Below are 26,740 nucleotides of genomic sequence, written 5' to 3'. Positions count from 1 at the left end.
AAATTTTTTTTTGTTCCAGGCTTATGTTTATTAAAATCTAAACAAAGGATTCCTCTGCAAGGTACTTTCCCATGTGATAGAGTCAGCTGCCCCACTGCCCTCCTACATTCGCTCTAACTTCCAGTGACAAAAAAGGCAGAGGGTGATACATGTCATTGATTATAAAAATCTATGCTCTGTAATTTAAACAAATTCCTTTCCAATGTGTTTAGTTATTTCTGAATAACTCCATGGCTCATCAGTCGGCTAGCAGGCCAATGGACAATCATAGCTAACTACAAAGTACTTCAAGTCTATAAATTCATCTCTCAAGTTTCGACATTTAAAGAAAAAAGCACTGGGCAGAGAATAATAAACAAATAAGGGATGACTGAACCAGTCCACTGAATCAGTCCACACCAAAGTTCTTCATGGCCCAACACCAGAGCTAAATTTCTTCAAAAATCAGATTCCAAATGTCCCACAATCTCTTTCAAATATGTGTTTTTACAAATTAGGGAATCAACATTTCTTTATAGGAGCATGTAAACAGTTTTCAGCTCTGAAGGAGGAGTCTGTAAAACCTGAGACACTGTATAACTGAGAATCTCTTCAGAATGACATGTTTAAGCTGAGAGAAGGGACAGTGGTAATGTTCTCTCATGGTTCACAGGCTTTTGTTGGTGTTGCTGGTGTTTTTAATCAAAGAAAAGATAGAGTATCTTTTCTAGGTCTTGCAGGCCACTTTCTCTTTCTATCATCTATATGATTGTTCAAGTAGAACAATTACTAGAAATCTTTAAGCTATTATTTCTGGGCGTTCCTTAATTTCCTTGGGGAAAAAAAAAAAAAAAGACACCAGAAACATGCAATACCTGATTATTCAATTAGATGAAGCAGCACAAGAAGAGATCCAAGGACGTCCCTGCTCACATCAGACAGACAACTTGGATCTGAAAGATTAACACATTAAATGACCGCCAAATAATCAGATTCCAAACATTAAAAACAATTACATATCAAATAGACAGCCAAACATGGTGGTATGTTTTAAAAGATTGTGCCCACAATAAGCAAATGACATAGTGGTGGAACATCAAAACAAAGCTGATGGATAAAAAGGCACACTCTAAAAGTTCAGGAGTAGAAAGAATGATTCTTTTTGGTTTGTTTTGTGTCTAATATAGGAGGAAAGGAAAACAGGTGTATTCAAATCATTTTCAGGTGAAGGGTTCAGTTGAAGCAGTTAACGGTGGCTTCTTTCTCCCCGGACCAAAGCAGTCTTTTCTTCCACTGGCTTCTGAGAACATGTTTAGTGTTTCGATGTGTAGAAGTGATACATCAGGGCTATAACCAGTGCTGAGATAGCTAGGATCACCCAATTGGTCCACCAGCTGGAATTAGAATCCATAGTAGTAATACGAGTTTCCGAAGGCTTGCTTATCTCTGACCTGTCATCCAGATGCAGCTCCCCAGTGATAATTTTGGACAATTTTGGACAAGTCTCAAGCATCTCAAAAATTTGCTCAAATCGTACACCTTGTAATGCAGGATCAGCCAGATGCTCTTGCTGTGGTTGTGTTTCTGGATCTCTTCCAGGCTGTAGTACTTCAGGGCTTTGTAGGACTCCGCGGCCATTTGGGAGCGCTGCGAGCCTCGGGCCCTAAAGGGAGCAGCGGAGCCGAGCCGGGCGGAGTACAGCCGGCGTCTCCGCGAACTTGTCCCGGGACATTCCCTGCGGCCCGGCTCCGTGCCTGGGCCCCCTTAATGTTTTTAAATGGACAATGACAATCAGTAAATAGCTGGCTCAGCATTCAAAATGTTAAGTACATAAGCCAAGCATACATCATCTAGATGTTAGAATCCACCGTGAGACTCCCAATGAAGAATATACCACAGAACCCCAAAGCAGTTAAATATGCCCATTCACTTATATATTTGTTCATAACTAATCACAGAGCTCTTACTATGTGCCAGACAAGCACGAAGGAAGTAGCAGTGAACAAAGTAGACAAGGGCTCTGCCTTCTTTCCAGTTGGTTGAGAGAAAAGACACAAAAATCAGCTAGCAAACAAATAAAATGAACAAATCCATTCTGGAAAAACCTAATTGCTACAAATAAATTAAAGAAGGGTGCTATGATGGAGCATGAAGCTACTTTCTATCAGGTTGTCAGGGAAGGCCTCTCTGAAAAGTACCCTTTGGACTGCGACCTAAATGGAGCTAATTGTGCAAAGATGATCTGGGGCAAAAGTACTCCAGGCAGAGGGAATAGTAACTGCAAAGGGTCTTAACTGGGTGTGATGTTGGCAATAGGAAATATTAGCTCTTAACATTTCTTTCCTTTCACTTCTTGCTTAGTTTAAAAAAATCAGTTTTTAATCACTCATAATACTGGAGAAAGTCAATGACTCTATTAGCCCAAGACTCATTATATTCATTAGTATTTTTAGATTTGTAGTAGATTTTGTAAACACTAGAAAAAGACGATGTTTGACACTTTGTAAATTTAATATATATATTTAAAAGTCCAAAATATATGAAGAATTCATACAACTCAATAGCAAGAAAACAATCAGATTGAAAAATGGGCAAAAGATCTGAATAGACATTTTTCCAAAGACATACAGCTGGCCATGAAAAGATGCTCTACATCACTACTCATCAGGGAAATGCAAATCAAAACCACAATGACATATCACCTAACACCTGTTAGAACAGCTATTATCAAAAAGACAAGAAATAACATGTGCTGTCAAGGATGTGGAGAAAAGAGAACCCTTGTGCACTGTTGGGGAGGATGTAAATTACTGCAGTCACTATGGAAAACAGTATGGCGATACCTCAAAAAATTAAAAATAGAACTACCACATGATCCAGCAATTCTCCTACTTCTGGGTATTTATCCAAAGAAAAGAAAAACACTAATTCAAGAAGATATATGTGCCCTCATGTTCATTGCAGAATTATTTACAATAGCTAAGATACGGAAACAACCTAAGCGTTCACTGACAAATTAATGGTTAAAGAAAATAATATGTATCTATACACACACTATATATACACACATATACACAATGGAATGTTATTCAGCCATAAAAAAGAATGAAATCTTTCCATTTGTGCCAACATGGAAGGACCTTGAGGGCATTATGCTAAGTGAAATAAGTCAGACAGAGAAAGACAAATACCATATGGTCTCACTTATATGTGGAATCTAAAAAAAAACTCAAAAACTGAACTCATAGATACAGAAAACAGATTGGTGGTTGCCAGAGGCCGGTGGTGGTAGTGGACTTGGGGGTGGGGGAGTAAAATGGGTGAAAGGGATCAAAAGCTACAAACTTGCAGTTATAAAATAAATAAGTCATGGCGATGTAACATACAGCATGGTGACTGTAGTTAATAATACTCTATTGCATATTTGAAAGTTGCCAAGAGTGTAAATCTTAAAAGTTCTCATCACAAGAAATTTTTTTTAACTATGTAAGGTAACTGATGCTAACTAGACTTATTGTGGTGATCATTTTGTAGTCTATGCAAGTATCGAATCATAACATTGTATACCTGAAATGAATACGTTATATGTCAATTATTGTACCTCAATTAAAAATTTTTAGATAGAATAAAACTGTAGCATGAAATGTTACCTCTGAAAAACTAGGGAGGCTGTCTCACTATTCCATCTTGTTTACTCTTGCGTTTCATAATTTTTCACTTCACACTCGGGCTAGCCAACACCACCTCTTCACCCAGGAAAAACAGCCCCAGCGGAACCTTCCCTCCTTCACTTTCTTTCCCTAAACTTGCTATTCAGAGCACCTTCTTGAAGACTCCCCGGTGCTGAGAAGAAGAGGATAGCAGGATGGTAAAGCAATTATTTGGAAATGCGAACTTACCCCACTGGTAAGTTCAAGCCTCCTTCTCGTCCAGCTCTGATAGGACCACAGGCCGCTAGAACAGCTTCATTCAGGAGGTGTTCTTCTTCCTTACAAAGTGGAAAATGGGCTACAGCTCAGTAGTTTTTACCCTGTTTGTGAGAGCTGAAAGATCTGCTCTGGAAAGCCACAAAGTAGACACTGTATTTCTAGTGTGAAAGGATTTCAATCTAAAATGGAACCAGAGGATACAAAAAGAAGAATCTCACGCATGTGCCCTCAGGAAAATGAAACTTAGGAATTGAGAGACTGATTTCTTGTGAATGCCTGACTGACAGAAAACCAGAACTTCTCTTCTGACCAAGGAACATCCGCCAAGCATCTCTCCCCATCCTCAAGCGAATGAACTTACCACTTGGACTCTGTCTGGATGCACCCTCTTTGCACTCCTCACTCACAGATAGAGGCCACCCCAAACCTTCCACAGACTCACCTGCAGCTTGTTGTAGTTGGCATTTCCTGAATTGCATTTCCTCTGCTATTGCCAAATAAATTTGATTTCTGGTTATTCGAACTTGCCTCCATTTACCTCTTTATTTAGGTTGACTCTGGATAATAATAGTACCTTGCACAAAGTGAGCATTCTACAAATATTCGTTAAAGTAATGAATGAATGAATGAATGATTACACAGTTCTATAGATCAGTGAAGAAATGTTCAAATAAAACATAGGACAATAATAAATAACTTCAGAGTTTTCATTGTTGAAGATTTATTTTTGCAACCTAGGGGTATGGTCACACTAGTTTCTGTCTTATACCAGATTTCCTGGCTTCATCCCTCTATTTAGGGCCAGCTCCATTAAGCTGAAACAGGAAGTTTAAACTAAAACATGTTAAAAGAAAATCCATAGTACTTTAAAGAAAAGTCCTGTCTCTAGCAGGCAAACGTTTTAAGAATGTTAATTGGAACAAATTTTATATTGCAATCTTTTGTCACATTGTAAAATAATCCCTAAACAACTGCAGGGATTCTGTTGCTGAGAAGTCATTGCTGTTGGCAAAATTTAGGTGAAAAGAGAATAATTGTTGTGTTCTTTTGTTTAAGGGAATTGAATTGATTCTTGCATATGTAAAAAGATGACAGCTTCTTAAAAATGTATGTACAGTTTAAAACTCAGTTATTTCCCAACTAAAGTTGGCAAAATGGTAGCCTAAGGGATTAGTCAATTTATAATCAACCATTCTCATTCATGGATTCATTAACTATATAAGGAAAATGCATAGTCTTAATGTGTTAGACCCTAGTAAGTTTTGAAGACTTGATTTAATACCAGATCCTTTGATGCAATTCAATCGAGTTAAAATTCTACACCACTTTGCTCCTGCTCTCAAGAGCCGATTGTCCAATTTTCAGGAATTTTGTGAACCAGTTGTAAAAACACGCATTATTATTAACAAGATTTTAAAAACTTACAGTTAAATTAAACATAAAACAAAGGTGATAAATGCTCAAAACTCATCAGTTCCTAGTGATTTTACTGTTATTTGTGCTCTTGAGGTTATTTACATCTATTGTATATGTATGGCAGAAATATATGTAATGGGATGCTAATGAACAGCTTTTCTCAACTCCATGTTCAGTGATGTCACACTGAAAGTGGCCATGGTGGAAGTATTTATCCCATAGAAATGAGAGAATCAGGGCTTAAGTTATTGTTTTCTTGGTTGTCCAGACAGAGAAAGTGATAGAGAAAATAATAATGACGAGCAATAAGCTTAAACGTGTGTCCAAGAAATACATTGGAGAGCCAATTGTTAGACCTTTACCAGAACACGCTGAAGCTAAGGATTAAGATTTCAGGTGCATTAACCTAGAAGTCCCATCCCATGTGTCAGGGTCCATTCTCTAACAGTGAAAGTCCTGACCTTGGGATAGAAGACCACACTTGGTTGGGAGTTTATATTCATTGGAGCTTGTCTGCTTTTACAATTAAGTCTTAATCCTGTTGCTCAGCTTTTTGTACTGTTCCACTGCAAGAAATGGGAGATTCTTTATATGCTACCAAGGAGCCCCCTTGGCTTTCAAACTTGACTTTTAATTGCTGAATAATTGCCCTCAGCATTTAAAAAAAAAAATCTTTTCCTGAGTGTTAATTGAGCTTAGCAATAATTACCACTCAATTCCAAAGTCCTTATAGATATGATTGCTCCCATGCTTCTCAAATGCCTATACAATGTGCCAATTAATGCATTTATTTTTCACTAGTATACCATCCTGATTTACCATCAATAAAAGTTTTAACAATTGCACTGCTACCTAGTGTGAGAGACGTACCACATACCATCCATGTTGGAGTCCTCATTCCCTGTCGGTTGGCAGGTGGTTTGCTTCCAAAATTCCATTTAAGCATCTATCTTCTCAGTGCTACTCCTGACCCCATCTCAGGTGGGGTTCCCCAGAAAGCAGACTGTGAGACAGAGCTTAGCAGACAGCATGTCAAATAAAGAGTGTTCCTGAAATCCACACCTGTGGAAAGGAGTGGAAGGAAGCAGAACTGGGCAGAAGGTCAAGCGGAGCTCTGATATAGTCTCAAGGAAGGCTTCAGCCAACCCCATGGAAAGGTCTGGAACTTAGGTGGCCCTTCAGAGTTGTCCCAAGGCGGAGCATGACATCCAGGCCTTTATACCCCTGCACTGATCAATCTTAGAGGGTGGGAAGAAGAGGTGACCTCGTGCAATTTTCTAAGCTATAGTCAACCTCCCATGAGAGCTGTCTTTTGGCAGTAGTCTTCACTCCTGAAGACGAATCTGAGTGGCAAAGCACAGCACCTACCACAGTGCCTACTATGTGCCTGGCACTATTCTAGATGCTGGGGGTACGAACAATAAACAAATCAGTAAGAAAACATGTAGCATGGCAGATGGTGATGAGTGTTATAAGGAGAAATAAAGCAGAGTCACTCAGCTCCAGCCACACCACATCCATGATGTTCTTCAAACCCACTATGTGTGTTTCCATTCCAAAGACATTGCTCTTTCCTCTGCTTGGAATGTTCTTCCTTCCTACAACTTAAGACCTCTCTCCCTTTAGGTATTGGCTCAATGCTACCTTCTCAATAAACCGTTGTCTGACCATTCTATTGAAAATTGCAGTATTCCCCCAACATACACACATCTCAGCATTCTCTACCTTCCTTTCCTCATCTGTCAGTGTTCTCTGTTTTCCTGAAAAAACCTGTATTCTGCTCCCCTGGCTGCCTACTGCCCTTCTGAAGCCCAAGCATCCTTGGTGGGACCTTGGTAAAATATTTCTTTTCTTTTCCTTTATTTTTTCCCAAACAAGTACCATAGTACTGTTCAGGAATGAGAATGGCTACTCTGCTCGGTTCCCCTATCCCTCACTCCTGCCCATTTCCACCCCCGCCCCCTCCACTAAAGGATAGAGTAATTCTTCTCAACACTGAAAATCAACTGGAGAAAAAAATCTAATAGGAAACGGATTAAAGCAGATGAGGAGGAAAAGGTTTTAAATGGCTGCAGAGCAGTGTGCCCACACATGGCTGGTTTTCCATGAGCAGTTTTACTTCCCTTTTCTGCAGGAACCACCTTTCCTTTGCAAAATCCTTCCAGGTGGGTTGAGCCCTGTTTCTGAGTGCCCCTGAACTAATGCACATGCTTGTTTAGTGGTCGCCGCGCCTGTCCCCTTGACTGGATTCGAATGCCTTCATACTTGTAAAGGATCTCTTTAAATCTTTTCAATCTGTTTTCCCAACAGGTTTGTAGTAGCATGAGCTCGTGGGGTGGGGGAGAAGTTTAAGCAAACTTCGTACAGTTTGATTCTCACTGTAAGTTCAAAACCAACAAAATAGTTCAGATCTGAGCAAAAGGGAAATGCCATCCTTTCGATGTTGTACAGTAAGTGTGCATCACAATCTCGTCAGTCAGAAAAACACAGGCATTGCCAGCATGTAACCATATGTGTGGTCAGTTACAAGGGTTGGGTACTTGATGACTTTTCTAACACATCTATTTTCCTTCCATTTTACTTGCCACTTCCTTTTCATGACCAACCCTCCATCATGCCCATTCTAACCCACCACCCTGCATGGTCCAATTCACAAATTAAAGTGTTTCTGCCTGGAGTTATATATTCCACTGGATGACAGGGGTTCCCCGCTAGAGTTCATGTAGCTGAAATATCCAGATGGTTGTCATAATTCTTCACTTGACTTTTCAGTGTGCCTGGCTATTCTTTCTCATTTCATCCATCATCAAAACATTTTTGAAAGTCATCCTCTCCATAGAATGTAAAGGTGAAGCTTCAAGTAAGGTGTTCTATACCAGAGTTAAAAATTACACCTGAACTCAGAGAGCAAGTTTTTCAAAACAAATGTGGGCTGAAATAAGAAAATTAACATTTAAAATGTTTGCCTTTTCTATATGAGTAGGCTTATTAAAGTTTTGAACAAATATTTATCAAACACTTATTATGTGCCAGACATTTTTCTCAGCACTTAGCATATCTCAGTGAACAAAATGAAGCCCCTGACACCGTGAGAACTTACATTTCAGATGGGACTGCTGAGAATAAACACAAATGTAATAAATAAATAAATTACATAGCTTGTTAAGAAGCTTCCCATGTGATACAGGAAACTTTCCCATACATGATATGGGGGGAAAAATGAGAAAACATGGTAAAGAGGATCAGGAGAACAGGAGGTGTTGAAGGTGCAGTATAAAATTAGGGTGCTGGGGGGGCAGTCTTTATTGAGAAGGTGACATGTGCATAAAGATTTAGAAAGGTTTTTCAGGCAAAAGTCACAGCCACGGCAAAGGTCCTGAGGTGGGAGTTTGCTGGGCATGTTTGAGGAACAGCAAGGAGACCAGTGTGGCTGGAGGGGAGTGAATTTAGGGGAGAGAAGGAGAAAAAGAAGGCTCAGCTAGGGAACTGGGGTCAGAACACGTAGCACCCAGAAGACCATTGTAAGGACTCTGGCTTCCACTCTGACTGAACTGGGGAAGTCTTGGGAGATTCTGAGCAGAGACGTAATCTGATCAGATTTGGATATAAATCTGGCTGTTGTGCTGAGAATAGAAGGTGGAAGGTCTGAGGATGGAAACAGGGAAATAGGTTAAGAAGCTGGTAATGGTGGTACAGAACACGGTGGTGGCAGAGGTGGAATTGAGAAATGGTCAAGTTCTGGATGTATGACAAAGGTAGAGGAAGAAATTTTCTGATGAATTGGATACAGGGTGTGAGAAAAATAAAAGTCAAGGATGCTGACAAAGTTGTGTCTGAGCCTCAGGAAGACTGCGTTGCCATTAACTGAGATGCGAACAGCTGCAGAGGATGCAAGGGCAGGGGCCATGTCAAGAGTTCAGTTTTGGGCATGTTCAGTTTGAGACAACAAAATGACAATATGTTGGGTAACTATATGTGAGCCTGGAGATCAGGGAAGAGGTCTGGGATGAAGAGATGAATTTAGGAGTCCTAGGCATTTAAGTGGTATTTAAAGTCATAAGTTTAGATAAGATTACCAAGGAAGTAAGTGTAGGTGGAGAAGAAAAGAGGACCAAGAACTGAGACACCAGGGATCTCAGTATTAAGAGATCAGGTAGGAAAGGAAAAACCAGTAAGTAAGACTGAGAAGAAACAACTAGTAAGGTAGGAGGAAATCCAAGAGAGTGTGGTATCCCAGAAGCCAAACAAAGAAAGGTTGAAAAAAGTGAGAAGTGAGAACTGACCATTGGATTTAGCAACAGGGAGGTCATTCATGATCTTGACAAGAGCAGTTTCAGTGAAGTAGTGGAAGGAGACAAAAATTTGATGAGAAAGGATTCAGGAGAGAATGGAAGGAGAAGAATCAGAAATGGCAAGTCAAGACATCCCTTTCAACAAATTTTGCTGCAAGTACCCAAAGAAATGAGATGATAGCTTATAAAATGAAGGTGGCAGAAGAACAGCATGTTTGTGTGCTACTGGAAATGCTCCAGTAGAGAATCAACATCCTGATAATATAGGAGAGAGAAAGAACAACTGCTAAAGCAAGTAAGTGAGAAAGGATGGGATCTAGTGCACAGATGGAGGGGCTGGCTTTAGTTAGGAGCATGGATACCTCATCTTTGATAGCAGGTGGGACAGTAATGTATGAGGGGGCAGATGTGAGGGTGGAGATGTGATTGTAAGAGTTGGTGGAAGTTCTTTTTTAATCTCTTCAGTTTTCTCAGTAAAGTAGGATGCAATATCATCAGCTAAGATGATAAAGATGGGGGGAAAAGACATGGGTTTTGAGGAGAGAGATGATGTCACATAGGTGGTGAATAGTGAGCAAATGGACTAGAGAGGTATAGAATGGTTACTGTGAGCACTAAGGGTTCACCGAGTTTGTGCTTCTGAATTTGAAGTGAGACCAATCAGCACAGTCATGTTCTTCTCCAGCCATGATAAGTTACCCAGGTCCCTGTACAGCGTAGGCAAAGAGTTGGATTTAAGCAGCATTATGGTTTCACCAAACAAACATGACAGAACAGGAGAGGGGCAAGGAATTTGAAGGTGTGCACAATGAGAGTGATTGTTGTGGATGGAATTCAGCTGGGTAAAGAGGAGTCTGGACATGAAAGGAGTAAGAGATGGTGAAAGGGTGTTAGAATTGGAGGTCCTGGGGCGGGGGGTGGGGTCAAAGAATTACGGTCAGAATACTAAAGGGGGAGATCCAAAAAGTCAAGAGATGTTGGTCAGGGTGGGATATATGATATTGAGAGAGTGAGAATGACATGCCCTTGCAGGGTCTGCCCATGGGAGTGGGTGACTGCAGGAGGGAGGGCACCACCGCAAGGGAAAAAGGATCAGGGATCTGAGAACCCAAGACATTGGAAGGATCATTCATTGCAGTATTGAAATCATCAAGAAGGTAAAATCTCAAATGGCAAATTAATGTAAATAGAGTTATGATATAACTGTGCAATGAAATATTATGCAATCATTAAAAACAAAATTTTTGAAAGATATTTAAAGATATGAGGAAATGATAAAAGAATGCCAAGGGGGAAAAATCTAAGGTATATAATTTTATATGCAGTACAATCTAATTACTTGAAAATATATCTTTACACATAGAGAAAAGACTAGAAGGAGATAAAATGTCAATGGGGTTTATCTCGATGTGAAATTTAGTTTTTTCCTGGTATCATTTGTGATTTTTCTAAATTTCCTACAAAAAAGCCAAGAAAAAACATTTTAAAAAGAGAATAAACAAAAGAGAGTAACATTATAATTCCAGTGCATTAAACTTCCTGAGTATTTTTCAAAAAAAAAAAAAATTTAGTCATAGCTCCCAGATTTTCCACTGTCTTCTGGATGATAGTTTACATAGGTTATGTGAAATGTGACACAATTTTGTGGTTAAAGTTTAAATTTTCTTTTATCTTCAGAGGATTTTTTTCATACAATAGATTTTTTTAGTCAATTGGGACTATAGGAATTTGCTTTTCTTCCAAAAGTTCTATAAATGGATGTTCACATTTGAAATGATCTTTCCTTCTAGATAGGACAGATATCTTTTACAGAGGATATGGGAACACATAGCTATATTTCTAAAGCTTTAAGCATCTAGACCTGGCGTGGAGAGCCAGAATGGCTATAACTTAGGTCACTTCTGTAGGGCTGCTGCCATTCAAAGCAAAGTTGGGAGAACAAGGCTTCTGGGGGGGGGGGTCTTTGTCCCTTGTGGTTAGGGATTTTTAAAGAGAATGCAGTTAATTTAAAATCTGTAATTAAGTAATTAATACCTACACACTCCTTCCCTACCAGGAACAAATAAATATCAGTGTTTGTGAACCTAGCGGTTGTCTTATGTTGTTTCACCTTTACTTCCAGCTTTTCCCAGAGAATTTTTTTCCTGACCTATTAAGGGTAACTACATGGGAGAAGAAAAAGACCTCCTTTTGACTCTCAGTAGAATAGATTTCTACCAGCCCTTATCTCGAACACCCTGTGTAGTCTCATGTTGACAATAGAGGAATAGGTTAGGGAAGATATTCTAAGAAAAGATTTAGGGTCGAACCATATGACATTTTGGAACACATTAATCTCACACTGACCCAGCCTGAGAAACAAATCCCATTTACCATTTTAAAGATTTATTTTATTTTTAACATGTAAGGTTAAAGAGGAAAACTTTTATTTTTACTTTAAAGCAATTTACAATACAGTTGACAGAAGAAAACTAAAAAGAAAGTACGACTGAACTTTAACCATCAAAAGTTTGTGTGTCTAATCTTCTCTGCAGAAAAGTCTCTGGGGATAATTTTGAGAGGAAGAAAACATTTTCTGAAAGCTGAAAAATACTAGTTTTAAACATGAAATTTCAAAAGTCATGAGGCTCTAGCGTCACACTGCTGTTTCCCTGGCTACTGCACCTTTTAAATCTTTGGCACCCTTGTCCAAAAACCTAGTGCCTGCAGCCTGGGAAGGAGATGAGGTTGCTCCTCCTGTAAAATATTGCCCGTATCTTGTTTTGTCTTTGTCTCTATCCCTAACCACAAAGTCAAGGCTAATGAAAAAGAAGACTCCTATTTCTACATCAAGTTTATAGTCGACCTTCATTCAAAAATATAAGTTTGAGGTGTCTAGGCAACTTATAGCCCTTTTTATAATAATTCTAATTTTTAAAATTCCACTTTTATGGTAGTATAAGCAGCCTGAAAGGAGAAAAGACCTGAGGGATAATCGAGAGCCCAATCTTACAGACTAGGAAGGCACATGACTTACCCAGGGCCATGAGGCTGGATAGGAACACGTAAATGAAGACCCCCAAATTAGGTTCTTTTGTGCGCATGTGTCTACAGTATAGATTCTCTGCATGAGCACACGTGCGCGCGCGCGCGCACACACACACACACACACACACACACACCCCTTCGAAATCTTGAAATAGCTCTATTTTAAGGATTGAAAGAAGCAAAAACTAAAAACTTGGTTATAGTTACTGGTTCAACCATCTGCCCACTATAAACTGGAATAACTTCTTATTTAAATGGAACATTTCAATTGCATGAGTTTAGACACTTTGTATTCTGAACAATCGTAAACGTACAAATATTTCAAAATTATACAAGTCTAGAAACTTTCTTCAGTATATTAATGTTGACTTTTTCTGTTTCTTCCCATGCCAGTTTATGAAGTTTCTGTTGATTCTAAAGTAAGAACTTGGCTGTGTAGTCCAAAAGTACCAAGAACCTCTGGCCTGCATGATCTAAGATAAATGGAAGTTTGAGCAACTAACATGATTTTGACAAAAACATAATTTTTTGTTAAAAGAGCCCTGTAGCTATATAAAGAAGCTGTTTATATTAAAGCTAAAATCAACAACAATAATAGTAACAAATATTTACTAAATGCAAGACACTGTGCCTAGTATTTTACTTATATTTTCTCATTTAATACTTCCAAAAATCCCATGGAGAGAGCTACTGTTCTTATGCTCATTTTTAAAAAATGTATTTTATTGAGGTATAGTTGATTTACAATGTTGTATTAATTTCTGCTATACAGCAAAGTGATTCAGTTATACATTTATATATATATTTATATACATTGTTTTTAATATTATTTTTCATTATGTTTATTACAGGATATTGAATATAATTCCCTGTGTTGTACAGTAGGACCGTTTTGTTTATCCATTCTACATATAATAGTTTGCATCTGCTAATATCATGTTCATTTTATAGATGGGGGAACTGGGAAAATTATGGAATTTGCCAAGATAACAAGCTAGTGAGTAGCAGAATTTGAGATTGGAACCAGGCAGTCTTAACCACTCCTTCAACCAGATAACATAGAACAGTTATTAGAAAATTGGAAAAGTATGCGTTTGTGTGAATTCAGTTCTCAGTAGAATGGTCTGTGTATTTGTTGGCCGATAGCATGATCAGCACCATATATGCTTTGGAAATGCTGCTTGCCAAGCATGGAAAAGTAAAATATTTGTCCTTGCTCTTCTGTTCCCAAGACAGATTTTATTAATTTCCACTAACATGTTAAGATAGTAATACTAAAAAAATGAAACATAATCAAACCATTAGGTTAAGAGTCTACACAGGCATGACTCACCAATTTTCTGAACTGATGGTAGAAATTAATGGGTCGATGGACTTTAACCACTGCATGAAAACAACCCAACATACCCTTGTAAATCATTGTTGAACTCATTACTCATTACAGATTGTACTTCTCATTTTCATGCCACATGTAAAATCTTGGCAAGATTTGCCTGGCATTCAAACCGACTCGTCTCACTCTAGCATCACACTTTTCTGGTGTCAGCCCGCTGCAGGTGTTTCTCTATCACAGTGGATAATTACATCAAACAAAGACAAGAAAAATTCTAAAGCTGACAAAACCACACATCTGAAATCTGTATTTCCTACCTCTTGGGAAATTAAAATCTACAAGTGTAGGGGCTTCAGTGCCCATGTCTTGGGGCCATTCTAGGTTTATAAAGAAAAGATCTTTTCTTTGCAAGCCCACAGATTGCAATAATACAGGAAATTAAGCTATATTTATAGACTGGACACCAGCACGCCGGCATGCTTTCTTAGCTCTCTGAATCTCCCAACAAAAACAAAAACACTAGCAATCAAAAGGGTGAGCAAGAAATGACAAGTGTTTTGACAGCTCTAGAATACTTTGAGGTATTTTTAGCATATTTCTGAGTCGTATTAGCTTAACCTGTAATAGAATATAAATGAGCCCATATGGCACAGATGTAATTATGTTCCATGTGAGAAATCCCTGTGGTAGGTTGGGGAGGGGGGCCGGGGGAGAAGAATACACCAGCCCCACCTCCCTCCCCACCCTCTCCCCCTCACCACGTGTGCCTTCTGGAGGGCATGATTTACACATCATTTGCATTGAGAAGAATATGAAGAAACACAATGCTAACAACACGGGACTAAAAAGGGCAAGCGAAAAATTGGGGATCCCTAGGGGTGCTGCTCTCTGTGACTGACATCCAGTTAGGAGCAGAGGCAACTTCCCCTCGGGATCGCAGTTGATGAAGCGATCTTTGATTATGTGGGCACAGCAATCATAAGGCGTAATTATTATTACTGCAAGAGAGTGGGCAACACATCTCTGGGGAAAGCCTCTGTCACAGACACTTTGCTGACGCATGCTGGAAGCAAATGTTCTCCCAAGGATCATTTTCATTCCAACCTGATATTTAGCTGAAGCGTCTTTGACTACCAGTCATGAAACATTAAATATAGATTAGAGCCAGAGAGATGTTGAAAGTTGAAATTCACCGGAGGTGCACACTTGTGTCCTTGAGAAACAACCCGAATGCTGTCCAGATGTTGCAGCAGCAAGGCAGAAAGGTCCCAAGCTGCAAGGAGGCCACAACAGAGGAGAGGGGGGATGTTTAGCATTCCACCAGGCTTCTGTTCGGTTTATTTGTACTACATTAATTTAGCAGAGAATCCTAACAGGCTGTTAGTGGTAGATGTTGCAAAGTGTTCACTGTCCGGAAAGAACGAAGAAATGCTTCTGTGCCAGGGAAGGGAGTAATTCAAAGCACGTAATTGATTTTCTACAGTTTCAAACTGTGATAAGACTAAGGCCTAGCAACAGAAACATGTGTTAGCATTTTTTGTCTGTGTTACTCAATGAATCCACAAAAAAGAGCACCCCCAAAACTCGTAGATGGTTAACTGGCTTTGAACATCTCACTAGATATTAACAGACACTTGCAGTGGAATTTGGAATAAAGTGGCCGGCTTTGGAACAGTTTGCAGAAGGGCAGCTGTGCTGTGCCTAGCAAAATCCATCCCCCAGGTGTGTGATGGGAACACCTCTTCCATTTCCTCAATGAATTGCGAGAGAGAGCTGCGTTTGCACTTGAGGCTTTCCATGTGCCCCCCTTCACCCACTTTTGAGAACAGGAATCAGAGGGAGACTCTGGCACAAGCTCGAAGCATGTAATTGGCATATTCAGGCAACACTCTTGCTTCCTAGCAGTCCTAGTAAACTAGAGATATGAAACCAGTCACCTAGAGGCAGGAAATGGAGTTAGAGGAGATAAGGAGGTGGGCGGCAGGCAAGGATAGGAAGTGAGACCCAGGAATTGCTTGCCAATGAGGGCTGACAAGTGCTGGCTTGGATGAACAAAGGATTTTTCATTCCACAGACCTTTAAAAATGGGAGGTACTGGTTAGCTCCTCAGGTCTTTCTTGGAAGCAAAGAGCTGAATTAGATGTCACGCTGACCCCCCCCTTTCCAACTCTAAGATTTTACCTTCCCTTCACAGGATTTCTGAATGTCTCTTCCACCAAAACATAGGGAAAAACCAAAAGCTTTGTCTGAAGTTGCAACAGTCACTGGGGGTCTCTCATCATTGTGCTTCAGGGCCTAAGGTGATCATTAACGGTCAGCAAGGCAAGTGCCCTGAGGCACAAGAAAATGGAGGGGGGCAGAGCCAGCTCTTACCTTTTAAGCCTCCCTCCCCTAGCTCACGATGGAGGCCCCTTCTGCAAGGCCGATTCTTGTGTTTATACTGATGGCAGGAATAGAATTATATCGAATAACTTTGAAGTCATGTTAAACAAATGTAATTCACCGTAAAGAGGGGGAAAGTCAGTCCCTATGGATCTTTGTTCCATTTATATAAGAACCCTGGAAACTGGGCATAAAAGGAACCTCAGGAAATATTGCCATACTCTATCCAATGGACAGCCCTTCCTATAACAGTTCTAGGGTGGGGAGTCGAAGGGTGGAATGGGAAATGTTTCACCAGAGAAGAGCCCCTTGAGTTGGATCTTAAACAGAAAAAGGATTTTCCTGGGTGAATGGGGCTGGGGGTGTCGGGTGCTGAATAGGGCATTCCTGTGGTTGGAATGGCACAGGCAGGAACAGAGGCTTGGAGCTGTACATGGTCAGGGAACTGCAAATAGTCTGGTCTGGCTAGCAGGTATTAGTAAGATAGAGGTTAAAATGAGAAACTGGACAGACAGATAGTTGGTGGCCATCCTGAGGTGTCTCCTGCCACTGAAGTGTTCTGCACAGGGATGGAGAAAGGATTGCACAGAGGTTGTAAGATCAGTTAGATGGGATTACAGTGGTCCAGACGAGAGAGGACAAGTTCCTGAACTAGAGCGGTAACAGTGTGCGTGGAGAATAAAGAATGGGTAGGAGAGAGGTTAAGGCCACTGGACTCAGTGGCTTTAGAATGTGAGGGATGAGGGAAAGGAGGCATCTAGGATGATTTGCAGGAGGAGTGAGCAAATAATCTCCAAATCATTTGAATTACATCTCCAAATTGATTTGGGGGTTACTGGGGTAGCAGTTTTATGTTCTTGTGTTTTACTTTTATTTGATTTGGGGGAGGGGCTTGATTTGGAATTTCCTGGGTATCTCCTCAGTGGGTGGCAGAGGGAAGGCACATAGAGGAAGGGCTGGGAAGGGGGCATCTGTGCCGGGAGCCTCGGGATTGTGAACAGAGGAGAAAGGGTGTTTAGAGTCACTGATAGACCCTTTGGGGAAAGTAACATGACAAAGTGTATTAAAAGTCTTTAAAATTTTTGTGTCTTTTGACCCAACAAATTATACTTGTAGGAATCTATTTTAAGGAAATGACCCAAACTACTCAAATTCTCTGCAAATGTTCACCTCAGCATTATTATAATGGGAGAAATTCTAAATGATCAATAATCAAGGTATAGTTATATAGTTGCTTTAGAAATAGTAGTTGATACAGTTACACAAGAGAGCAAAATAAGAAGCATAAAAATTGGAAAGGAGGAGGCAAAATAGTCATTATTCACAAATGAGATGGATGTCTATGTAGAAAACTCCAAGAGAATCAACTAAAAACTACTATATATAACAAGAAAATTCAGTAAAATGTCAGGTTACAAGGTTTGTGAAAATGTTCACAGCTTTCTTACATACAATGTGCAATCAGTTAGAAAATATAATAGAATTTTTAAAAAACCCATTTGTCAAGGGGGCATAACATGACTGAATAAATGAAAAGATATATCCTAATTGAAATGAATTTAAGTAGCCTATTTAGGGAGAAAAAATGATTCAACAGCATAAGTCAGTTCTCCCTAAACCAATCTCTAAATTTCACAAGTTTCTGAATAAAGATGGGGTTTTTGTTGGTGCTGGTGTTTTTGGGGTGTGTTGTTTCGTTTTGCTTTTGAATAGGAAAAGTGATTCTAAAGTTCATGGGAAGGGAAGAAGTCATTCAACAATAGCCTGGACATTTTTTTTAATTAAAAAATTAACACTAGTCTTATCTGCCATAATATTACAGTAAATAAAACCCTTGTGCACTGGTAATTAAATACATGCCAGATCAACAGAAGAGAATTAAGAGTGTAGAAATAGAACCAAATACACACTGGAATTTAGCATCTGATAATAGTCCAGCATTGGTCTGGTCTTAAATTCCAAGGAGATGATGGCAGACAAAATATTTCAAAATTCAGTGGATTTTGAGTAGTTATTTGCCTGTTGGGGAATATTATAATTTGGTTCCATTTTCACTGAAGTCAGGATGGGGAGTATATTTGTTTCAATACAATTGTTTTTACCAATTGATGTATGTAATTAAATATCTATATGTATTCCTCAAGTTTGTATTTGTATATAACCAGATACCCAGAGAGCAGTATATGTGTGACATTTTTGGGCACCCAGAGAAACAAAGCCCTTACATTATCATCTTTAGCAAAAGGTTTGATAGGTGAGGCATTTAAAACTTCTGGCTAAAATAAGGCTTGGGGATTATTAACGGATTTAATTTCTGCAAGCCAGCCCCATGATACATTACCATGGCTAGCTAAGCATTAACTGGATTTTCCATCCGTTTCCCGTATTGTTGGGCTCAACCTTAACTTGTCAGCTTGGGCAAATCCCTTAACCCCCGTAAGCCTCAGTTTCTTCCTCTGTCAAATCAAGGAGTTAGGAGAATTGATCCCTCCAGGCCCTTCTCACTCAAAGCTTCTGTTTTTCTGGGTATAGCAGCCATTGCCATACCCCGTTGCACTAAGCATTAAGTGAAACAAAAGGAGGAGTGTGTTTAGCTAAAAACTGTGTGGACATTTTAGGGAAAGTTGTTACCAGTTAGGAACAATGGTTTCCAAGCTTTTTTGAGCCTGCAATTCTGTGTTGTTTTTTCTTTAAGAACATTTGTCTCAATATTTGTAAATACACTTACTTATAAATTATACACATTTATTGCTATATATGTGTATGTATATTTATGTATATATGTGTTAAGGTATACTGTGGGGAGATATTATGTTCATTTAAACACATCCAAAAATATAAAACTAAAAATCCTAATATTTTCTTCCTTGTATATATCCTCTAGAACTGCTGGTTTAGAGAATAAAATTACTTTACACTTCAATTAGTATATTTAATAGAGAACAAGCTGGTAGAACCCAGAAGGTTTTTCTATTTAATGGCAAAAAGAAAAAATACTCAAAACAATTTTGTTTTTCAGCTTGCCAGATGCTACCAATTAATTTGTGGTTGAGAGGCAGCCAAGTATGGTTTAAAAATTATCTTTGAATCTGAAGTCAGAAAACCATGTTTTGAAGCCCCATCTCCGGGGACTTCTACCACTCTCCTTGCATCTTAATGCTTTGTGCCATAGTTTCTTCATGTATTAAATAGAGTTAATATTACATGCCCTACGTAGCTCACAGAGTTATTGTGACCAAATAGATTATATATATAATATATATAATATATACATTGCATTATACACATGTGAAGTATAAGAATTATTATTATCAAGTGCACAAATAGTATAAATTCCAACCCAACTTAACCTTCTACAACTGACCTGAGTCTTACATACATGTAACCTAACCAGAGAGTACCATGAACAGTATCCTTACGTTGAAAACCTCCTGAGAATAATGCTGACCTTCTCATCTTTGTAACATGATTTGTTCCCAGGTAGACAATAGATATTTTGGTAATAGGGGCCCCCTACCTGTTCTGCTCACATCCTGCTCCCCCAGCCCCTCAACCTTAGCCACCCAGTGGCTGTCTGCTTACCATGCTCCCCCTGGCAGGATGGGACTACCCCTTCCTGGACACTGTCCCATGCTCTGATGCTCTCTGTGCCCCATTATCAAATTTACCTGCCCTGTGGCCCCTTCTCTCAGAACTTTGCCATCTCCTCACCAAGAGAATGGCATCCCTGGGCAGATGATATCAATCCCGATTACTGATGATAGGTTAATACATCAGACTCAGAGTCAGTGGACTGGCAGCCCACATGCTCTCATATACGGATTCAACTCCAGCTTTATTTGCATGTCTGGGAGCAGTAGGGAGCTAAGTCGCCATATCTCATCTCCCTCATAAAGGCAGTTGTTCAAGGAAATGGGCTGGGACAATGGCAGAAGACTGCATAGTTCTATCCGTACCGGCCCTATGGATGGAGGAAGAGTTCAATTTCCAACGCCGAAATTTTTTTAAAATTATAAAAGTCACTTGAAAAGACCTTAAGCCAAACAAGTACACTTTGCAGTGGAAACTTCTAGCTACATGTTAGAACTCACGAAAGAGAAAACGTCAACCTAGTTTAAAAAAAAAAGAAGTCAACTTTGTGAATTAGGAACAAAGTAAATTAGGATCCTGATCTCCTGGGCACTCTAAAGAAGTTTTCTACCATTAATGTCTTGACAGGACTGATGTGGGCCAGCTATGATCAGAAGCATTGTGTTTCTAAACTGGACGCCCATAAAAACATCCTTTTGGACCTTAAAAGACTACTCTCCCAAAGAGAAGACAAAGCAGAGAGTAAAATCAAATAGCGGAAGTGAGGCATATACCATGACTGCCGGGACAGTGTGACCATTCTAAGCAAAGTAGGCCACTTTGGGGTTGCCAGGGGGTGAAGAATAATTGACAGACAATAATTTTACAGACATAATTTTCTAGACTGTAATGTGGTGTCAGGAAGTGGGGTACTGGGGTCAACATAACAATGTAAGTATTATGCTTCTATCTTTGCCCTGTCACTCTTGTGAGACCTCATTCCCCTTACTTCATTTAGATGTGTGTTATATAATTTTATATATTTTTCTGATTTAAAAAAATACATGTTTAGGGTAAAACTACAAACATTACAAAACTAAATGAGTGGAAGTGACAGTTCCTAGGAGGAACTACATGTGACTGTACATTGCAGTTTGTCCAGGATGGTCTTATTTTACATCTGTTGTCTTGGCATAATTAGCAACATACCCTTCATTCTCAAAGTCATCCCTGTTTGGATGACAAATTACCTGTTACCTATTCATACTCACACTCTAGACTTACGTATGTTAACTCTTTCAGTCCATTTTCAAAATTCACTCTCACCCAGGAATTTCAAGAGCTCTGAAAGGTGTCTCACATGTACTCAAGACCATGACCTTCACTGCTCTTGTAAGATGCCCACCATTTTCCTCTTCCTGAGATGTGCTTCTGAATCTTGCAGCATTCACAGAACTTCTATGAAACTTTCCTACAACCCCTCTGCTGCCCCATTGGCACTGGGCCACTTCCATTTAATGTCAAAACCAGTCAGTTCCACCTGCACTGATGCTGCTGTAACATGATAGCTCTAAGTGAACCAAATTGACAAGTGGCCAAAGAGCCAACCCTTTCAGCAACATGAAGTCGCAATGAACATCTCCAGTGCGTAGGGCACCCCCTTCATGGTAATGCTCTGTCAATGCAGTGGGGAAACGTGATACTAGTGTCTTTCACAGCTTTTAAATGAAAACAGCACTCTTAGTGTTCATTCTCGGGCTTCCTTCTTGGTAGGCTTTAGGGAGGATTAGATGGGGATCCATCCAAGGGCAGTACACTTATACGTCCCACTCCAAAAACTCTGGCACTAGTTTTCCACCAAGCTGGAGGATTTGACGCTCAGCCTAAGGTGAGCTGTTTTCCAGGAGGTGTCTTAGTTCTCATTAAAACAAAATCCCGATGGTGCCCTAGCTATGCAGTGTGATCTTATTTGCCACATGCAAGTATTTCTTAATCTATTTAAACCCTTGGTCCCCTTTCTCTTTACCTTTTTTCTCATTTGTTTCCCTCCCTGTCCCACCTTTTCTTGACAGTTTTCCAAGCCCTGTGGTTTTTTATTAGTGTAACGTTTGTTCATTTTGTTAATTCTCATACTTTTTATAATTTTTTTATGGTGGTGGAAGAAAGTATGGGGAAATATCTTTCTTGTCAAATGACATCTCTTTTCAACTGTAAAGTAATAGAGAACAGGATCATGTCATAGCACAGACTCAGCACCACATGCATATGAATCCTTAATAATTGAGATTCTGGTTCTGAAAACGCAACTGAGAATTTATAATAAATTCTTCATATTATTAACTTTTTAACAACATGAATATAGATGTCAAGATATTAAAAATATTGGGTTTGGGAAATAGCGATGTATTTTCTTTTTCATGACAACTGATAGCTGACCAAAGGGAAAGAGAGCAGACAAGAACAGTATTTTTGTCTCTTTAGCATCTGCTAACGGAAAGCTTACTTTTCATTAGGGCTGCTTTATGTTAAGAAGTAAATCATACCTGAAAAACTTCAGTTTGGGTAGTTTTCCACATTTTACATTTTTCTGCTTTGGTGTTCCAGAAGTTTGTCTCATCAGTTAGCTAAAACCCCTTGAATAGTACCTAAGATGCCCCAACTTTGAAATTCAGCATTGCAGCCTACAGTTGTATAGACATTTCAGGGCAACAAATATGCTTAAATTCCAAATTGACATTTTGTTTATTGATCAATTATTATATTCCATATTTTAGGAGGTTTTAAATTTTGCTGAATGTAAGTCATTATTTGATTAGCTTATGGCAACCGGAAATGCTGTTATTAGAGAAATAATCTGATCTGCCGATTGCTTTACCTTCCCTGAAATAATGTCTCTTGTTATTTTGAGATAGCATACCCCCTCTTGTTAGTGACTGATCCAGTGATGGAACCACACAAAAGAATATAGTATTTGTAAATATTATATAATTGATCTAAAGTAGATTTGATTCAAATAAAATTTTAGTCAGGCAGTGTGCTAAGCAATTGATATATTGAGTAAAATATAAATATTGAGACTATAGACTGGTAAGGGATAGAGACAGTGATACAAACTATGATGTGAGATGTGATGAGCTGTATGTTAGTGAATGTACAGGATGCTATTGGAGTGCATAGCTGGGACACATAGAAAGTCTGTAGGCGTCAGGGAGATATTAGGCAGAGGACATATATATTAAATGATGACATATATATTAAATGATGACGTATTTTTCCAGAGCTATCTAAAGCTTTGGTGATGGGTGGAGGGAGAGAGGAATGTAGTTTTTTAGAATCTTGAATTAGAAGAATAAAAACTTCCCAATAAATAATTAGACATACTGGATATTTTTTTCTTTGGCACTAAATACACAATTGCATTAAAAAGGCTAATGCACATATTTCACATTATCCTCCCATACACAGATGACATCAAACTGGTTGATAGAGTAGATGTGACAGATGACAGAATTAAAACTGAGATTTTTCGTTTTGGTCTGGCAAGATAAAGTTATCTTTTCCTGCAGGAAACAAGATTACATTTATCAGGGATACAAATAAAGGCTTGCATTTAGATTAGAAAGTGAAAGCTGAGGAAAACCTGGTTTCCAGAGCTGATGGGCACTCTGTACGCCGAAGGGCTAAAATCTGGAAAACGTTTTTTTCATTCTGGGATCACTTCTAAAGAGGGACAGTGACAAACCAACGTGCATCCACGGCAGGGTGAGAAGTCAGGAGTGACTGACAAAATCAACCTGACACACCACCCTTTGCTGAGTACCTGCTTTGTGCCAGGCACTGGGGATGTGAAAATGAAGACACTTCCCTCCTGTGAAGCCCATCACTGTCCACCGGGGAAGACCAACACCGAAACGAATCACGTCCATAAAGGAAAATTAATTCTGTCTGGGGGTATTAAGGACCTACCAAGAAAAAAATCACATATGACTTTGGCCTTGAAGACTGCTGTTTGAATTTCCTCAGCGGAAAAGGAGGGCAGGACAAAGAGAGAGTGTAGATAAGGCCTTGCTGGGCAGAAGGAACTTAGAGGCAGGTGTTAGCTCTTCTGCCATCTGGAATAGTCAGCAACGGGAGGGACTGCATCAGGATTCAGCATCTCCTTGACATTGGAGGGCTCATGCCGAGAATAGATAATGACTCTATGGTAGTCAGTAATGGATTCTATCTTGTTTTTAACTGTATGAGCATTACGAATTTTACAGTTTATCACTTTACTCTGGCTCCTAGGAAGGTCAAAGACAAAAATTTAATCCTCCTCCGGTGAGTGTACAAAACCTTATAATACACCCATTGCATATTAAAAGTTTCTACTCACCCAATATAGTAAGTTCTATTATTGGATAGTAATGTTTTATATTTTTCTACATTTATGTTTTAATATACATTTTGATAAGCTATATGCATCATTTTATTAATAGAGTTATATATAAAGAAATAAGTAAGCTATGAACTAGTTCTAGAGTCACTTTCCTTTTTCAGTTTATTTTGAGGTATGAAAACTATCATGAACTTCCTTCCTTTTTTACCATTGAATCAATTTCAAAATATGGAAAGAGGCAAAATTGAGGTTGTATAACTTTGAGAAATACCAAAATCCATTGAACTTTATACTTTTTAAAAGGGTAAATTTTATGGTATGTGAATTACATCTCAATAGAAAAAGACTGGAAGAATTAGTTGGAGCAGGTGGAATGTGTAGGAGACAGATCAATTTTATTTTCCTGTAAAAGTCTTTAATCGATGATCACTTTAACCATCTCTATTTATTCAGGCACTTTCTGTTGTAAGTTTCTTTAAAAACCTCATAACCACATGTACCCTTGAAATGTATACAATTTGTTATTTGGAAAGGATGGCTGTTTAATGACTCTTTTTTTTCTTCTTAGTCATGAGCTGTCCCTTGAATCAAGTATTAAGACTATGTATAGGTAATTAATTAGATCTAATATTTATTTTTGAAATTTAATATCCATCTTAGACCACAAAAACATTTTAATAATAAAAATGTTCATCAAAAAATTTCCGGGGGCTTCCCTGGTGGCACAGTGGTTAAGCATCCGCCTGCCAATGCAGGGGACACGGGTTCAATTCCTGCTCCAGGAAGATCCCATATGCCACGGAGCAACTAAGCCCACAACTACTGAGCCCACGCACCACAACTACTGAAGCCCACACGCCTAGAGCCTGTGCTCCGCAACAAGAGAAACCATGACAATGAGAAGCCCGCGCACCGCAACAAAGAGTAGCCCCTGCTTGTCACAACTAGAGAAAAGTCCGGGCACAAACCCAGTGAGCCAAAAGAAAATATAAATAAATAAGTAAATAAAATTTAAATATTGTTTCCCATATTCCCTAGCTCGATGCTAACATGGCATTCACCCTTCCTGGAGGAGGTATTTCTTCCCAGTATATTCCTAGCACAAAGGAAGAAGCTACTTGAAACTTTCCAAGCTCCAGTAAGTTCTATGGAGTAAAATTACTTCATTCTAAAATGAAGTGGCCGTCCTCTCCTCTGTAACTGTGATTATTCTTCCCTATGAAGCAAGTTCTTAACATGCTTAAGACAACATGAGTTTAGATATCTTAAGGGTTTTTTTTTGTCTTTCTTTAAGTCTTGTAAAATCAGTTGGAATATATTTTAGTCCTGTGTTACTCACATTTCCCAGTTACCTAGATTAATTGATGTGAACAACAATGGTGCTTTGAAGCACTTGAGTACAACAGTGCAAATGATCACATTTCTTAATGAATGAATTGCTCTTTCATAAGGCTTTGTTTATGGAAACGAATAGAGTATTACCTTGATTAGTGAATTCCCTGGAAAGGAAGGGCCTTCTAAGACGTCAGTTGTACTAAAAACCTAAACAAACAAAATGAGAACGGATGGGAAGCTGAGTTGCCTGAGAGACCTCCATGCTCAGCTTCTGCCAATGGCTGCCCTGCTGAAAGCGAAGAGGCCCAGCCTGGGGGGAACCAGAACCTTTTGAAATCCCTCCTCTGCCTGCCCATCAATCCTCCACCTGCTGCACTGTTTCCTTCTTTGTGTCGCTGCCAGATGCTGTATGTAAGCAAGAGAGAATCTATACACTTCTCCTTTCCTACCTCGTGATCAGTGAACTGATTGGACTCTGAGAGTCTTCTAACTATAAGGATACCTCTAAGTTAACCTCTAGTTATGGAATTAGAGCCCTATCCTCTTTTTTTTTTTTTGCGGTACGTGGGCCTCTCACTGTTGTGGCCTCTCCCATTGTGGAGCACAGGCTCCGGACGCGCAGGCTCAGCGGCCATGGCTCACGGGCCCAGCCGATCCGCAGCATGTGGGATCCTCCTGGACTGGGGCACGAACCCGTGTCCCCTGCATCGGCAGGTGGACTCTCCACCACTGCGCCACCAGGGAAGCCCGAGCCCTATCCTTTTTTAAAAACTTAAAAGAATTTTAGACCTGGCCTTGGGGAAGGGCCCATTGGGCACACCAGGCTGACACCTGGCTGTTCTTAATTTAGATCTTTAGGGATAAAGACAGGCAGGATAGGTCGACTCCCTACTGAGAGTTCTAAAAAGCTAGTTCTTATACTTTTCAGGCTCTGAGTCCAGTGAAGTTTCCACACTGTCTTTATAAAAGGAGGTTTGTAGATAGGAAGAAGGGCTAGGGGCTTGTCTTGAAGTTGTGTTTGCTAAACCCTTCATACAAGCTTGAGAAACATCAGTTGTCCCTATCAAAAACTGAGGAAAGGCTGGTGGACCAGAGAGAG

The 26,740-nt window shown here is 39.4% G+C and overlaps 1 protein-coding gene and 1 pseudogene across 19 annotated transcripts in view; one reads left to right on the top strand and one right to left on the bottom strand.

The window, feature by feature from the left end:
• MTERF1 (mitochondrial transcription termination factor 1) overlaps positions 1 to 26,740 on the top strand; it is a 547,773-nt gene that overhangs the window by 461,493 nt on the left and 59,540 nt on the right. For 18 of the 19 annotated variants that reach the window (XR_007479182.1, XR_007479181.1, XR_007479178.1 and 15 more), the window contains one exon: positions 20,577 to 20,758. The exons of the other annotated variant lie outside the window; for it this stretch is intronic. The gene's annotated coding sequence lies outside the window, so the exon portion shown is untranslated. The remainder of the gene's footprint in view (positions 1 to 20,576; positions 20,759 to 26,740) is intronic. 19 annotated transcript variants of the gene reach the window in all.
• LOC125965382 (cytochrome b5-like) lies at positions 4 to 2,791 on the bottom strand (annotated as a pseudogene).

Source organism: Orcinus orca, chromosome 9, assembly GCF_937001465.1.
Source record: "Orcinus orca chromosome 9, mOrcOrc1.1, whole genome shotgun sequence".
Classification (NCBI taxonomy): domain Eukaryota; kingdom Metazoa; phylum Chordata; class Mammalia; order Artiodactyla; family Delphinidae; genus Orcinus; species Orcinus orca.
Note: the sequence above shows the minus strand (reverse complement) of the source record. Positions and strands in the feature narration are given on the sequence as shown.